Source organism: Phalangium opilio, unplaced genomic scaffold, assembly GCF_054372755.1.
Source record: "Phalangium opilio isolate 3A_F unplaced genomic scaffold, DU_Popi_V2 ptg000094l_1, whole genome shotgun sequence".
Lineage (NCBI taxonomy): Eukaryota > Metazoa > Arthropoda > Arachnida > Opiliones > Phalangiidae > Phalangium > Phalangium opilio.
This window is the reverse complement of record NW_028324199.1, coordinates 5,963,392-5,975,262: the sequence shown is the minus strand read 5'-3', so window position 1 is coordinate 5,975,262 and position 11,871 is coordinate 5,963,392. Positions and strand designations below refer to the sequence as shown.

General features: G+C 38.3%; 3 long non-coding RNA genes across 3 annotated transcripts; all 3 read right to left on the bottom strand.

Moving 5' to 3' along the window:
* Positions 1-740: 740 nt before the first annotated feature.
* On the bottom strand, positions 741-11,089 carry LOC149639908 (uncharacterized). The gene is made up of 3 exons (XR_016372345.1): positions 10,555-11,089; positions 10,360-10,465; positions 741-1,053 (listed from the first exon to the last, which is right to left on the bottom strand). It is a non-coding gene; the product is annotated as an uncharacterized LOC149639908 (long non-coding RNA).
* LOC149639910 (uncharacterized) lies at positions 3,137-8,401 on the bottom strand. The gene is made up of 3 exons (XR_016372344.1): positions 8,319-8,401; positions 8,185-8,240; positions 3,137-3,395 (listed from the first exon to the last, which is right to left on the bottom strand). It is a non-coding gene; the product is annotated as an uncharacterized LOC149639910 (long non-coding RNA).
* LOC149639909 (uncharacterized) lies at positions 8,413-9,224 on the bottom strand. The gene is made up of 3 exons (XR_016372343.1): positions 8,879-9,224; positions 8,562-8,743; positions 8,413-8,499 (listed from the first exon to the last, which is right to left on the bottom strand). It is a non-coding gene; the product is annotated as an uncharacterized LOC149639909 (long non-coding RNA).
* Positions 11,090-11,871: the final 782 nt, after the last annotated feature.

Sequence of the window (11,871 nt, the reverse complement as noted above, 5' to 3'; positions counted from 1 at the left end):
AACTGAGCGGAAAGTACCAAAGAACATGGGGTGTACAACATTTTGTTACGGAGATATGGCCTTCCAAACATTCGCCCCTAAAACAAGGAAATATCCAAAAATGAGGAGTAACACTTAAGACCGACTAACCAGCTTGTTTAAAATTACTAGACAATTTCAATAGCCTTTAATCGAACAATTGATTTCTACCTTTACTAATCAGAAGCGTATAAATGAGTAGAAGTATGCCTACGGTGGTAATGTAAAATTAATCCCAAGTGACATGATGTTTCAAGATCTTCCCAGCACCAAGTAAAATGGTTCTGATTGAAGGGACTTTTATTAGCACAGCGTAAACAACGTTATTTTCAGGAATTAGTCCAAATGTCCACGGGCGGCATTACAAAAACGAGGCAGTCTTTCGAATGATACTTGGACATGTTGGAAGATCCCTGGCTTGTTCCTGTTATCTCAAACCGTAAAAAGCTACGCAAATCTTCATCATCACGGACAACACTCTTGTACGTTAGGTATGACCTTGAGAAAACCTAAAAGGACATCTCGAATGTATTTGAAAAACCCATCTCCAATTAAGGGGCGTGTTGTTTGTTTCCAACAGAGTAAACTCGCCCAGAGAACAATTACAATGCAGAGCCACTTTTCGGCGTTAATGGCCCACAAAGGTGGTCCCAAAAACAAGAACAAACTTTAATTTGTTTCGTTCAGTAAGTGTTTCATGTGTCATAGATAAAACGCCATGATTAATGCACGAAGAAAATGAATTTATTGACAAGTTTTAACATTTAATTGCAACTAGTTACAAAAATTGTTCAAAGTGTTCACCACCCGCGTTAAGGCACACATTAGCACGTCTTACAAATGATTCCCTTACACGTTGAAAAATGCCTGGAGTTTCGCGAATTGTTTGACAGCCGTGAATTATTCGTCGACGTAGCTCTTCAACATCGGGCACTTCAGTCTGATAAACTAAGTCTTTCAGGTGGCCCCAAAGAAAGAAATCACAAGGGTTCAGATCGGGTGATCGAGCAGGCCACTCCACAGGTCCACCTCGACCTAACCACCGCAAAGGGAAGGTCGCGTTAAGATAATTTCGGACCGCGATGCTGAAATGTGGTGGTGCACCATCGTGCATGAACCACATTCTGTTTACCAAACCTAAGGGTACGTCTTCGAGTAGTTCCGGTAAATCGTCCCGTAAGAACTGCAAGTAAGCCACACCGTTTAACCTGTGGCCGTATTCTGCAGAAAAGTTAAGCTCCTCCTTCTGCCCTTGGCTCTCTGGTTGGACCGTCAACCATTGCCCTTGGCCTTTTGATTGGCTACGTCTACCGATGACGTTACTTGCCTTGGCTCAGTGATTGGAGGTTCAACCGGCAAAAATAAGCCTTTGAATTCAGTTCAGTTTGAGTTTCAAGTTGAACCAAATTTCGGTGTAAGGTCAGTGTACAGTGTAAATTTGTCGCCAAAGGTCAGTGCTGCAACCTTTCACCGGAAACGTTTAAGCTATTAACGCCACCTATCATATGAACTGAATAGTAATTTCGTGCCGTCTGCTCTTTTTTAATTTTAAATGACGTCAACGTATTTGAGACAGCTGCTTGTTAAGGTAACATCGTTTAATGTTGAGTAAGTTATATATTTTCACATAAATAATGTGCTTGACATATTTGTATAAAAAATTAAAAACCAATAGTAATTGCCGAATTAAGTATTAAATGTCAAATCTTTCCCTGTTTCCATGTTGTTACTTTGATAACATCGAACCACAACTACCTAAGCGTAATGAAGGCATAACGTGAAGGGCACACAGATTTTTGTGTCAGTAGTTTTATTGGTAATGGTGAAACAGTAATTTTTTCATTCCTGTGTAATTTATCTTCAACTTTTGAAGTTGTAATTACATGTATATTTATATATTCTAACATTGGTAAGATTTATTTGTAGTTATTTTATTGAATTATACATAGTAATGAAACATGTTTAAAAAACTGAAAAAGGCGCCGCACTCCCTCTATGAGTTGAAGGTTGTACCCTTGTTGGTCATCAGTGACTTAGGTAACACGCCCGAAGAGAGGACAAAGATGTGAAAACATATCACAACGCAGGTAAATGATGTCCACCGCCAACAGAGAACCCTTTCCCGAGGTGACAATGAAAGGCATTCCTCAACAATATTCCACTTGTTATAGAAGAACGTGAAGCTCTGCGTATTGCAAATTTGGTAAGTTCTCGTAATGTATTAACCATGTTATTAACATTATTTTTTGTTGCAGGTGGGTGCAAGCTTCTTGAATAGCCTTCCTCCAGTTTTTGCTGAAGATTCCTCAAAGAGCCTTCTGCTTTCCATGAACATGGTGCTCATCCACTTGCCACTGAAGAACACAGAAATAATCATAAGAATGGTTTCTATTCGACGTAGGGTATAATAGTCCACCTTCTGAAAATTTCATTTGGACATTTTTTTGAGATAGAGGGTGGCTGCAAAGTCAGTTAACCATTAAGAGTTACTGCAGTGTGCTTTTAATTTTATTCTTCACTTCAACATTTCATTGTTCTTTTTTCCATCATTCCTTGCTATTTTTTCTGCATGCATGGCCTTCCTTTATTGTTTCATTTATAAATGGGCTAAACTTTCTTATAGCTTAGTCGAAAAGCAAGAAACGCTCATAGCTTCCGCTAATGCATGTTTGGATGCCCTACTCATGTTTGCGTCTGTTTGGCAAATACTTACTGCAAATTAAAGGTTTAAAAATAAAAGGTTTAGACTGGAAACCGAGAGTATTCAAGCCAACATCATGACCGAAGTGAAATATTGCAGCCTGAAACTAATGACTAGTTTTTGTTTTTTGAAGACATGCTCAAGCGAAGCATGTTCTACTTTACTGTAGATAATTTTCTAAATGCCATGATAGGTTGTTTGAATAACGTCTCCCTGTATTTCGTTTATTTTCAATGCTCAATTTTGCATGCACTTTCTTCATGACGGCATGAACTCTCTCTGATTATTGTATTCTCCTTTGTGATTTTATAGTTCTCATCGTTGATATTCTATTAATTCATTTTCACCAAAGTTTCTTTAAAGGGTATGAGAAGCTTCGTTTGAAAAACCTCTGATTTATATAGCAATTACTGTGAATTCAAAAATATCAAGCTTTTAATTCTCCGATTTTTGGCAATATGCATTTGAAAATGCTTCATATGAAATTATTTAAAATCCACCTTTTAAAAGTTTTTAAGAAAGGCTACAACGTTTTCTTGTTTTTGACGTCACACACGCGAGATGGTGTCACTCTCTCCGCTATCAAAGCATGGACAGAGCTCGAGACGCGTATAGCTCGCGCTCGTACTCGCGCATATAGGTTTCCCCGTGTGATGTCATAAACCAACCGAACAAGCTGACAAGACAAAATGATTTATACTGTATATCGAAACTGAGTTTTCGTGATTTTCCAATGGATTTTAAAAATAGAAACTCTGGTTCAATTATATTAAAAACTTTATATTTTGAAAGTAGAGACTTGAAAGTGTAATATAATACCACGTTCGTGCTAAAATATGATATGAAATTGTAAATTCCCATACCCTTTAATTTCCAATTTGACACGTACTTTTTTTCATTCTCTCACTATAAATAGTTATTTTTTCGCGTTTATCCATTTAATTTATTTGCGTGTATTTTATGATTTATTTCTCGCATACGTGTTAGTTTACTGTTAACTTATATTGTAATTTAGTAGACGCTGCATTTAATAAGCCAATTAAATTTATTGCATGGGTTATATGCATGCATTGAATAATTTATTAGATAGACTTCATAACATATTTTAAATTATTTGGATTTTTGTTATCATTGACTGTTATTAAAAGGGTTTGTGAGCCTGTGTGGATAGTGCTTGTCATCCTCATAGAGCTAAGCGGAGCCGGGGAGGGGTTTAAAAGAAGACAAAGTCTGTTACCGCCTTTAATGCTTTAAAACCGTTAATGGCATGTTTTTAATCTGTTCACATTAGAATTATGTTGATGATGTCTAGCCTTTACTCAAGATGACATTATTTATAACCAGCATGCCAGCACCCAATCAGTCCCGATACGCTCTCAAACCCAAAAATTCGGCAATTTATTTTCCACGTGTATTAAACTTTACATATTTCTGACTGTCAAGAGTTCATTGCTCTTTTCTGTTGCATGATTGCAATTTACATCCTCCGAAGTCTTCATGACCACATACCTATTTTAAATATAACTTGAACTATTCTATTGTCAGAGCCAATAGTGGCTTAGACTGATGAAGACCCTCGGGTCAAAAGCTTTCCGCTTGTTATATTTATTAGACAAGTTGGGAAAACCAAAATATTACCTCTCCGAGTCAAGACGACTACTTACAAATTTAATTTATGAAATACTAAAGCAGTATACAAAGCATAGCAAATATACTGTAAATCAGACGACATTTTACATCCAATAATGATATACTTGTACACAATAAAATTAACCCAAGGGATGAAAACGGGAAATGAAGAGATAAAACTTTGGAGGGATATTACCTTTACGTGTTTGTAAAGGCCCAATTTTCTACTCCTCAACTGTATGCCCTCTATGTTCAAAGCCATATTCACAACAGGGTTGCCATGCAAACACTATCCTCTCGTTTCACCTCAACAATTTTCTTAGTTTGTCAACATGACTGTTAACGTTACAAACACCAAAGCTTATTTGTGGCTACACACACTGAAAGTAAATGCGTACCATAAAAAGCATGAAAACACGAAGCTATTATCCGATTACGATCAGACCTTTCACTGGTCTGGGCTGCGTTCAGCAGAGCTCACCAAAAAAGACAGCGGATTTTGGAAAACGTTTACCGGTGAGATCTGTCGTCATAGCTTTTCTCCGGTCATCGGTGTTTTAAAAATGAAGCTAGCGCAATAAAGCGTGCAAGGTACCAAGGCTTAACAAAAATTGTATGATAACATATTTATAGAGATAGATAACAACTTTTATAATTAAAATTAGAAACTAACATATCTCTTAAAATTCTCGCGTGATCAACTGGTTTCACGCCAATTAAATAGCTATAGTCCCATAGAGCTATTTGTATTAATTCCTCCATGGTTATTTCGCCAAGCTGAGAACTACTCGATTTACGTCACGTTATCCAAAGAGCCGACTATTTTCTTTGAAGACCGCGCTAAGTCAGTGCTAGACACCGTGACGTCAAAATTCAAAAACAAAATCCCGTTATGCAAGACACTGCTAACAGCGCTGGGCTCTGCTGAACGCGGCCCAGATTTCCACCATGATTATATAATCTAAGCCTAATTATTTAAAAGTGTATTTAACTTTCGGCTCACTCTGAACCGTTAAGCCCCGTTTTCATGAGAGCGAGATTCGAAGCGATTTGCGAGAGCGAGTGCGAGTTTCCAAACAGCGATATCGCTTCAAGATTTTAGCGAGACTTAGTTCAAGTTCTCGCTTGTACTTTTTCGTTTTCATGAAGAACGATTTTTTATAAGAATGTGATTTCACGCCCGATTCTTAAACATATTAAGCCGACATGACATGGCGGTTCTACATAAATTCAAGGATCTACTTATGAGAAAGAAGCTTTTGCTTTTGCAAATTTTATCCAGTTTGAACAGAAATTAACAGTTTAAACAAAAAGTAGATGGTGGGCTCACCCTGTGAGGCCAACCAGAAAATCCGAGTGACATTATGAAACGTTGGTTAGTTGTATCTAAAGCTTCAACACAGATGAAAATTTGACATTACCGCCATTCCCAGGTTTATATTTGATTAATTATAATGTTCAAAGTTTCGATAAAAGGCTTGAAATATTCATTATTAGTAGGCTTTTTTCCCCGACAGATTTAGGATTGTAATCAAAAAATAAAGAAATATCTAAATGGTTTCTGAAAACTTAAGCCTAATGTTAATAACCGTCTCTATCCTGCACGCGCTCAATGAGAAAAAAGTTCATTCCCGCAGTTTTAAAAATTAGGCCTAATGTTGGTAAATAATTTATTAAAGGGTATGGGAATTTACAATTTCATATCATATTTTAGCACGAAAGTGGTATTATATTACACTTTCAAGTCTCTACTTTCAAAATATAAAGTTTTTAATATAATTGAACCAAAGTTTCTATTTTTAAAATCCATTGGAAAATCACGAAAACTCAGCTTCGATATATAAATTATTTTGTCTTGTCAGCTTGTTCGGTTGGTTTATGACATCACACGGGCACACCTATACAAGCGAGCGCGAGTGCGAGCTATACCCGTCCCGTGCTCTGTCTATGCTTTGATAGCGGAGAGAGTGGCACCATCTCGCGTGCGTGACGTCAAAAACAAGAAAACGTTGTAGCCTTTCTTAAAAACTTTTAAAAAGTGGATTTTAAATAATTTCATATGAAGCATTTTCAAATGCATATTGCCAAATAACTAGAAATCGGAGAATTAAAAGCTTGATATTTCTGAATTCACAGTAATTAATTCTATCTTTTGCTATATAAATCAGAGGTTTTTCAAACGAAGCTTCTCATACCCTTTAAAAAGCGCGTGACAGTTTTTATTCAGTTTTATTGGCTGATTAACTTTAGCCAAGTTGTGACGTAGCGAAATGTAATAAAAATCGCTGAAGCGAGAGCGAAGAAATCAAAACCGGACAGACGTTTGCGATATCGCTAAAATCGATCTCGCAGGCTCTTTCTCGCTATTGTCTCAAAGTTCTCGCAAACATGAAACCAGGCAAGAAAAATTCTCGCGCGATTTTTTCAGGTTTTTTCTCGCAAATCGCTGTCTTTTTCTCGCAAATCGCTCTCATGAAAACGGGGCTTTAATGTCTCTGCATTACAGAAACGAAAACCAAACCCAAGCGTTTACTTTTTGGTTCACTAGGCCTATTGACAAATAAAAGTTCATTTGACATACATAGCAGTGTTGTGCTTGTATTCACTTTAGAAAGGATTATGCTATAAACAGATGTAGTATAGCTTAAGTAATATATAAACATCCATTTTAAATAATAATTTTAAAAAAAATCTTTGGAATATCAAAATGAAATTGAGCTTTAAAGCTACAAAAGTACTAAATGCATCATAATTACGAAGAATATTTCCACATAATTACTTTATATTAAGGATAAAGGGAATATTATGGTTCTGTAGGATTTCTTTACACATCAAAACAAAACGAACTTTTAACGCAGCGCACTACTGTAACAACGGACGGACACACACAGACAAAAACATAAGACTGCTTTTTAACTCTTTCCGTATTAATTTTGAATTGAGAAACAAGATTATCTTAAATATTAAAATAAATTTAATTAATATTTAATATTTTCTTCGTTAGTTATTCGCCTTATTGAACGTTACATCGTTTTAAAAAAGAACAATTAAACAATCTTGAGAGACTTGACTAATATTGGCGTTTGAAATGAAGCATACGCCGGTTGCTTCGCCTTTCTCAAATAGGTAGTATATAAGGGTGTCGAACTACAGCTAAAAGCAAGAACAACCGCAACTGCGAAAACCTTTGGTGGAGATCCCACCTTAGGGAGGCTAGACGTTTCTCGTAACCCTAGCTGATCGCCGCGAATGTCTTAAACCCAACGATGACGATGGAGTAGAAGCCAGGTGTACAGACTGGTGTCCAAGTGGAATGGACGAAGACCAGAAGATGGTGGTGATTAGAAGCCAGTATGTACAGACTGGTGTCCATGTGGGATGGACGAAGACCAAAAGATGGTGGTGAATAGAAGCCAGTATGTACAGACTGGTGTCCAAGTGGAATGGACGAAGACCTGAATATGGTGGTGATTAGAAGCCAGTATGTACAGACTGGTGTCCATGTGGGATGGACGAAGACCAAAAGATGGTGGTGATTAGATGGCAGTAAGTACAGACTGGTGTCCGTGTTGGATGGACAAAGACCTGAAGATGGTGGTGTGAGAACTCAAGTAGAGGAGCCATTTCCGTGACTGTGAAAGCAGTTCGGAAATGGCGAACACGTTTGCTCCGATCTGACAACTGCGAACGCGGTGACAGACACACATCCACACAGACAGACAGACAGACAGACACACACACACACACAGACACGTCCAGTGTAAAACCTCTCCGTGACGTCATCGTCACTCGGAGAGGTAAAACATTTTACTTCTAATAAAGTATTACATCATTACCATGAGTTTTTCTTCGCAAAATTAGTCTTTCTCTATTCTATTGTCATTCATTAGACCTATTTCAGATTTACCATATTCATATTAAGAGCAACAAAATGGTGATTATACCAATTACTGCATACTGAAATGCTTACTTTTCAAGTAACTGTTCATTGGGAAGGTGTAAATATGGTTACTGGTTATGTTTTATAAGTTATGTCGTCTTGCAGTTGTAAAGCGCTAAAGTGACTTCCAGTGTTAGTTGAGAGGCGCAAATGGCTTGACACTCAGTGTCTGGATAAGCTTGTTCATCAGCAGTTGGAAGATATACCTCGTCTGAGAGAGGAAAGGATAAATATTGATTAAAGGGTATGGGTGTGTCTCGCTCATCAACACACCATTCCATGAGAATATGATAAGTGCGAAATTGTTAGATTCACAAGAGCATGAACGAATCATGGAGTTGCTCTTGCTAAGTGCGCAAATAAGGCTTTAACCATTCAGTTACCACGGCCGATCAGCCCTCTCACTTTTTTTACTGCAGTGACTTCTTTCCTGCGATCGACAGTTGCCACACAATCTGAACAAGTAATAAATCATGAAAGAAATAAATTAAATGGTGTGTTTTTATTTAAATCGGATTTTTAAGGGGGGAAATTAAAGAGTTTAGTTGAATACTTCATAAATTTATTAATCCTTCATATATTACACTCACCACTTTACTCGACACGTTGATCAACGTCGGGAGGTTGATAAAAAGTGTTGAAATGTCGTCTGCTGTAAGTGCGTTCAGCACAGAGCGTTACCGATGCAACCATTAAAACCGGTGTTTAACCGGTAACTCATTTGTCAGTTTATGAAAAAACATTTTGAATTTGGTGTATAAATTTAATAGTTTACATCTGAGTCTGCGCGGAATTTGCACCAATCACTGAGCCAAGGCATGGAACGTCATCAATAGACGTAGCCAATTAAAAGGCCAAGGGCAGTGGTTGACGGTCCAACCAGCGAGCCAAGGGCAGAAGGAGGAGCTTAACTTTTCTGCAGAATACGGCCGCTGGGCTCTAGGAAATGTGGCCCAATTAAATTGTGACCCACAATACCACACCACACGTTTAAACTGAATTGTACTTGGTGACTTCTAACGCAAGTTGCGTGGGGGTTTAGCTGGGACCATTGATGTTTATTATGTAAGTTAATAATACCATCCCGTGAAAAGTTAGCTTCGTCAGTAACCAACAAATCCCGTGGGAAATCGATATCGTTTACTTTAGCCAGAAACCACTGACAAAACGCCGTGCGTCGTGGGTAGTCCGCTGGATTCAAACCTTGAACTTTTTGAACATGGAAAGGATGAAACCGGTGGCTTCTGAGGATTTTCCACACGAGCGTGTGGTTTACGCCTAATCGGCGACCAACTTGGCGGGTACTTGATTCAGGCTCGTCCTCGAAAATGGTGAGAACTTCGTCTTCTACGGCCTCTGGGATGGCTCTCGCTCTAGGTTGAGGTCCAGCCGGTTGGATTCGTCCATCTTGCCTCAAACGTCTGTCCACAGCCTCGAACGTCAGTCGATTTGGTAGTCGCCTCTGCGGAAATCTTTCCTGATACAAGCGTAGAGCTGCAGCGGCATTCCCCTCGGCTAGTCCATACATTAGGTGCATATCCGCATATTCGGCATTTGTGAAGAAAGGCATTGTAACAGACTTCGTTGAATTATGAGTTTAATAAAACAAACACATGTACGTGAAACCTCTTTTATTCCTTTCTTAAAAAACATAGTGCTCTGTTTTAGTGCTCTGTTTTTTAAGAATAGGCGAAGTTCTCACTATTTTCGAGGACGATCCAAAAACAAGCAGCCGCCAACTGGTTTGCTGATTAAGAAAAAACCACACGCAACTTGCGTTAGAATTCACAAAGTACAATTCAGCTTAAACGTGTGGTGTAGTATTGTGGGTGACAATTTAATTGGGCCATATTTCCTAGAGCCCAGGTTAAACGGTGTGGCTTACTTGTAGTTCTTACGGGACGATTTACCAGAACTACTCGAAGACGTACCCTTAGGTTTAATAAACAGAATGTGGTTCATGCACGATGGTGCACCACCACATTTCAGCATCGCGGTCCGAAAACTTGTCAATAACATTTTCTTTGTGCATTAATCATGGCGTTTTATCTATGACACATGAAATACTTACTGAACGAAACAAATTAAAGTTTGTTCTTTTGTTTGGGACCACCTTTGTGGGCCATTAACGCCGAAACGTGGCTCTGCATTGTAATTGTTCTCTGGGCGAGTTTACTCTGTTGGAAACAAACAACACGCCCCTTAATTGGAGATGGGTTTTTCAAATACATTCGAGATGTCCTTTTAGGTTTTCTCAAGGTCATACCTAACGTACAAGAGTGTTGTCCGTGATGATGAAGATTTGCGTAGCTTTTTACGGTTTGAGATAACAGGAACAAGCCAGGGATCTTCCAACATGTCCAAGTATCATTCGAAAGACTGCCTCGTTTTTGTAATGCCGCCCGTGGACATTTGGACTAATTCCTGAAAATAACGTTGTTTACGCTGTGCTAATAAAAGTCCCTTCAATCAGAACCATTTTACTTGGTGCTGGGAAGATCTTGAAACATCATGTCACTTGGGATTAATTTTACATTACCACCGTAGGCATACTTCTACTCATTTATACGCTTCTGATTAGTAAAGGTAGAAGTCAATTGTTCGATTAAAGGCTATTGAAATTGTCTAGTAATTTTAAACAAGCTGGTTAGTCGGTCTTAATGTGTTACTCCTCATTTTTGGATATTTCCTTGTTTTAGGGGCGAATGTTTGGAAGGCCATATCTCCGTAACAAAATGTTGTACACCCCATGTTCTTTGGTACTTTCCGCTCAGTTTGGTCCCATAAACACGCCCCTTAATTTGTGATGGACTTTTCAGAAACACCCTGTATATACCATGGATGCGAGTGCAGTTATACTCATCTACGTTGACGATATCATAGTAATGGCCAAAAAGCAAAGGGTCTTGCAAGACGTCATAATAAGAATTCGATCAAAATTCGAGGTGAATGATCTGGGCGGAGTTAAATACTTCTTGGGAATTGAATTCGATATATCCAAAGGAAGAGCTTTCATACATCAACATGGATACATCGGAAAATTAAAACAAGAATGGAGAATCGAAACGCAAGTGATATATGATATACCAATACCAGTTGGAACCACCTTTACGAAAGACCAATGTCCACCCGAAGAGTCCCCTCTAGAAGTCCCATATCGGAAACTCATAGGGATATTATTATTCTTAGCACAGCGCACTAGACCGGACATTATGTACTCCGTCACAAATTTATCAAAATATTCATAAAATCCAGCGAAAGGCTTTGGTCCCATTGAACCGAATTCCCATTCGACAGAAGGGTTTTTTTTTTGGGATCCCATTCGACCGAACGTAGCCAAAGGTGCGATTTTATTATAGTACCATTGGACCGAAACTCTATTGAACTGGAAGAAGACATACTGTGTGGATTTGCATTAAATATACTTTTAATTTCACAACTTATTATTGTTAAAATAAATGTGAGTTGAAAATGTATTACGGCACTTATTTTAACTGCGTTTTAATTACGGCGAACCTCACCTACCCTAGTCTAACCTAACCTAACCTAACCTAACCTAACCTAACCAAACGTAACCTAACCT